Here is a 5,290-nt window from a genome sequence, read left to right as displayed (position 1 = left end):
TTGTATCACCGATACATATTACTGTATCACAGTGCTCGGATACAGAAAACTATATCAAATTGGATACAAAAATCTGTAATTTTTCTTAGAGTGCACCTGTCCACGCGGCAGTCCCTCATCTTTTTCACGCCCCCCCTTACTCTTCCCACGCTTAGATGACGGAGACCACCCCGGGCAGCGTACACTGCATCATGCAGATATCGCCCGCAGGCTCTTTCTCTATCCCTCTCCTTCTCCCTTTCCCTCCTTCTCTCTCTCTCTCTCTCTCTCTCATAGAAAAATTATTCCCCCCACCCCACCCCCTCTCCGCATCTTCCTCTCTCCGAATAACATTTCATATTCACATCTCACTCTGCTTTTGGGAGCAACCGGCAACACAAGTAGCTACTATTTCAAAAGGAGAGCGTCGTCGGGGTGGCACCGTGTGGGGATGGGGGGGGGGGCGTGAGCGACGCGGCGGTTGTGTAGACGTCTGCTCTTGATGCGGGTTGACAGCCCACAAGACAAGACCTGCATCAAAGCTTACACAGGTGCCGCCCGCGCCCCCCATTCGGAACGTTTTAATATAATAATAATTCCTCTCCAAATTACCTTCGGGCTCCGATATCATTTCCGTCGCCCGCCCCGCCCAACACCTTACCCGCCTGGTAGGTGTGAGGCGACCGGTAGCGCTGGCGATAAAAACCAATTGCCGCGTCATATTTACTCTAATTGCGCCGCCGATCAGGCACCATTACTTCACAGCGCGCTATGCTCACAGTACAGTGCACTGTAAAAAATGTCCGTGATTTGACGAAAAAGATATTAGACATATTGCCTCGTAGGTAATAATAATTTACGTTTTTTTTTCTTCGGGAATGTCAATTTTTCAGACTAAGTTTTCGTAATATCGCGACCATTTTTATAACAGCACTGGAAAAATAAATGAAGGACTTAGAGCCTTTTAAATGCGCAAAATTTTAATGCATTTAGGCACGAAAGTGTCTAAAAGCACTAAATGTTAGCACCTTTGGTGCATTTTCGTGCCTTTCAAGGGGTGCGAATTTTCAGCCTAAAGCTCGGCCTAAAGGCACGAAAGTTATTTATACCCCAAGAAGGGTGCTGATGCCTACCTTTGCTTTGCCAGTGAGTGTATACGAGTTGCGGAGTGAAAGTAAAACAAACTTTAGCCCTGTACAGCAAATGCCATACTATATTTGCATTACCACATATTTCAAGGAATTTATTTCGTAAAAATCAAATGTAATATTTTCTCGGTGCAAACACCCTTTTCGATGGAGATGTGTAATACTTTGTCTCCTACATAGTTGCGCACACACTCACAACTACCGCGGGAGGACAGTTCTTTCCATATGTGGCACGCGGCAGATAAAATATATTTAACGGGGGCAGCCGTCGCACCGAAGCATTTTTGAGAGCATCTTACCGCAGGTCCATAAAGGCTGCAAGAAGCGGCAGACGCGTGGTCAACGTATCGTGTTCCCGTTAGTGTCCAGCTCTGGTCCAAGCAGCTCGCCTAAACGCCATCAAAAAGTGCTGCTTAGTCTCGTAAAGCAGTGAGAAGACCTGCGGGATGGAGAAGGGGGAGGCGTTCCTTCCGGCATACGTCTTCTGGAGTACAAGAGGGGGTGAAAGGGGGAGGAACGCGGGGGGAAGACAGTAGGGTCGTCATTCCGAAAGGCAGGGTCACAGACGTCACAGCATATCATTTCTCGCTATAAAAGGCCGGCTCAGATGGCCAATAAAAATATTGCTATAAATGCTGGACTGTCACGGTAACGGGCTACAGGAGAGTGAGAGAGACCGACAAACGGACAGCAGGGATGTAGTTTTTCTTTTAAGTCCCCATCCAGCGGAATGTCTATATTCCAGAGAGCTTAAAATCGCGCGTATTAGAAACGTATAGAGAAAACTGCGCTGTACAAATGTTTACACGACGTTTAGTGTAGTCGGTCGGGATATCTCAATTGAGGCGCGCCTTAATGACCAGTGGCCGCCGCCGGCTGGACCAGCGAGGCTGCAGCTCGGGCTGCGGCGGCTGGGGAGCCTTCATTTTACGCGAAGAGGCGTCACTTTACGATCCTGCGCTGGCAAAAGGAGTTAAGGATGTGGTCAAGAGGTGAAAGAGGGGGAGGGGGGGATGTACAAAATGCATTTCACACACGTCATGAAAAACGGTCGGTGCAAAATGCACGGGACTGTTTATATGTTGCGCAGCCAGCATGAATGGGAGGATTTCGAGTGAAACGCATATTTTTCGCCCTGGTTGTGCGTGTGCGGGCAGACACGCCGTGCGCCATTGTTCGCCGCCGTCGTGTTGAACGCATGTTCCTACCCCCCCCCCCCTTTTTCCCCCGCATTGTCCGTATATCCCAGACTGTAATGTGACACTTGGGTGAAACGTTAAGTCCGTCTGTCACGGTCGATATTTGCGGGTCTCTCCGCGATGTTAATGTATCTTCCGCGGGAGAACACGTCCTCCACCCCCTTCACACCCCTCTCTCAGCGAACTCCTTCCCTGTCCCCTCTCTTCCACGCCACCTTCATAGTAACCGTGAACTTGGAGAGCTGTACACTACGGTGCGACACTTATTTTCTAACGTTTTCTTTCGTTTTCTTTTTATTTCAGTGTATGTGGTCAGCGGGGCCTATGCGACGGAATGGAGGCAGGGCTTGACTGTCAAGCTACAGGCGCGGTAAGTTTATGTTCCACGCCTCCCTTATTATTATTGTTATTTTTGGCGGATGTAATATTATCCCGCACTCCGTTCTATTCAAGGTTCTATTTTGTGATTTAGTTCAGTGGACCTCGCGGGGGTTTGCCCTATATGCCGAATCGAGCCGAATCAACTAGCTCAGGCCGGCTCCTTCCTAGCACTGTTGGTCCCACTCAAAACAACGCACACGGAAAAATAACACAACAACAGCAAATCATTCCGAAAGAGCGGGAAGGAAAATCAGTTGAGGCAGCCCGGAGAGCAGGCTGATGTAGGTGCCGCCAGAGGCTGGGGTGGGGACTCCATAGAGCGCGCGGGAGCGGCCGGACCCGACACTATATGCACCGGGAGAGCAAATTATCACCTTCCCACTCATTTGCATAAGAACCCGAATGGCTCTATTATGACGCGTGGGTGCTCCCTCCCCGGGCGGGGGAGTGTCCCGGCCACGGCCACGACGGAGCCGAGCAAAACAAAGCTGCTCGGGGGAGAGAAATATGCGTCGCGTCTCTGGGCCAAGCAGCGGGTCCGACTGCATCGCACGCGAGGTGTGCGGGGCGGGCGGGCCGGGACGGGCGCGAGGCCAACAAAGGGCAATAATATCTCAATCTCGTCGGACACGGAATACTAATCGCCGCACGGCACGACGCGGCCCACCCTAAGCGCGCCCAGCGAGCCTCGCGCGCCCGTCAGAGCTAGTAGAGCGGTGGCGGCGGACAGGACAGGAAACAATTCGGACGCGATGCAGTCTGTAGTGGGGTGGGGGAAGGGGAGGAGAGAGAGAGAGAGAAAGAGAGAGAGAGAAGCAAGAAATAGGGGATGGTTGGCTGGCTAGATCGGAAACTTTGCTGCTGCTGTTAGGAAACAAAATATTTGATGAGGACTGCACAGTTCAAAACCTTTGGGATCAATCAAAATCTGTCGCAATTTCCCACAATAATTATGTAACACATGATTTGTAACTGCAAGGATTTTGACGGTTGACGATATGGCTTTGGTTGTGTTGTGCAACGTGCTCTGTGGGAAGAAGTCGCACTAGAAGTTAATCGCGGTGTAACGTTTTTTCACTGTTCATTTTAAAGCGCATTATGTATGTCATATGTACCGTATGTCATGGCTACGATACATCAGTGTTGCAGATTTTTCTACCGTATGGCACTGTATGGGCCATGGTTCCGTGTGGACCGAGTAGGCAAATGCACACTGGAAAAACAAAGGTAGGAAAATTACCAGCACTGCATTAAAACTGCCCAAAGGTCCTAACATGTAATGCTTTTGTACACTCTCGTGCCTTTGCAAAGGCATTAAAATTTAACACCCCTAGAAAGGCATCCAGTCCCTACGTTTGTTTTTCCAGTGCGCATACTGTGTCGTAGTCGTAGTACTACAACACACGGAGGGAGAGAGAGAGAGAGAGAGAGAGAGAGAGAGAGAGAGACAGACAGACAGACAGACAGACAGACAGACAGACAGACAGACAGACAGAGGCCAAGCGTTTGTTCGGAATGAGGAGCGATGAGGTGTCGGATCGCCATAAACGCACCTCTGAGCCATAAAACCGATTAGTAACTTTTGATCGTTTGGCGTCCAGCTACTCGCCGTCGCCGGCTCCTAGCCTGTCGTCCCAGCAAGTCAATCGGTTGGAAACAACGAGCCAAAAAGTAGGCCGATACAAGACAAAATAAAAATAAACTTGTCAATCTGACTTTTAGCGTTTTGCTTGAGATGATGTAATACTTCTTATATCATTGCCATAGTCTTAAAATGCCATCATAAAAACAATGCATACCTCTTTTCTTTTCTTTATCGCCCGAACTATATACGTATCGTATCTGCGTAGAATATTTATTTTATTTTTCTTCCTGGAGTTGTTGGCAGCAAGCGCTCAAATAATATATCTGCCGTATACAACGCTCTTTTAGTCGCGGACGTAGACTCTACTCCACGCTCAGCATTGATCGGAAAAATAAAAAGAGCGAGCGTTTTTACAGAAACTTGTTATGCGCTCGCACGCGCCGATGCGCCCGAGCGCCGCTCCCTCCTCGTACCGGAAGAGTGTTTGTTCAGGGGCGAGCGATTTTCGACACTTCGGCACCCTCTTCGGTTCCCTTCGGCCGCGCCGGGCTGCGCGCGCCCAGCCCTGCATTCTGACACGTCCCCGGCCCCCGGCCCGGCCCAGGCCGGCCAGTGGCGTAGTGGGTTCAGAGCAAGAGAAAGATTGTGACGTCATTCTCTCTCGCACAATGCAGCGTCCTCCACGTTGGCGCATAAGGCATTGCGAACGTGGCAGCTATGGAACTGGGTGATTAAGGAGGACGGACTCTCGCCTTATTTCTGCCGTTTCTTGAGGATAAAATGGTGATGCGCGGGGCCCCACGGTGTTGTGTCTACGCCGCTGTACTCGAGCGGCGTTTACCTGGGCAAATATGGGAGCCCGTCTGTCTACACGGCCAGAGTACACTGCTCGCTGGGCTGCATCAGGGCGCCGCGCCACACCACGACACGCCTTGCCGGCCCGCCACGCCCTTCGCTCGCTCATCGGACGCGTGGTGTGGCATGGCGCCCTAGGGCTA

At 50.8% G+C, this 5,290-nt stretch overlaps 1 long non-coding RNA gene across 1 annotated transcript in view; it reads left to right on the top strand.

The window, feature by feature from the left end:
- Positions 1–5,290, top strand: part of LOC127749088 (uncharacterized) — a 66,417-nt gene that overhangs the window by 51,045 nt on the left and 10,082 nt on the right. The window contains exon 2 of the long non-coding RNA XR_008010961.1: positions 2,630–2,696. This is a non-coding gene — a long non-coding RNA (uncharacterized LOC127749088). The remainder of the gene's footprint in view (positions 1–2,629; positions 2,697–5,290) is intronic.

The sequence above is a fragment of the Frankliniella occidentalis genome, unplaced genomic scaffold (assembly GCF_000697945.3).
Source record: "Frankliniella occidentalis isolate FOCC.00 unplaced genomic scaffold, Focc_3.1 Scaffold30, whole genome shotgun sequence".
Taxonomy (NCBI): Eukaryota; Metazoa; Arthropoda; class Insecta; order Thysanoptera; family Thripidae; genus Frankliniella; species Frankliniella occidentalis.
Note: the sequence above shows the minus strand (reverse complement) of the source record. Positions and strands in the feature narration are given on the sequence as shown.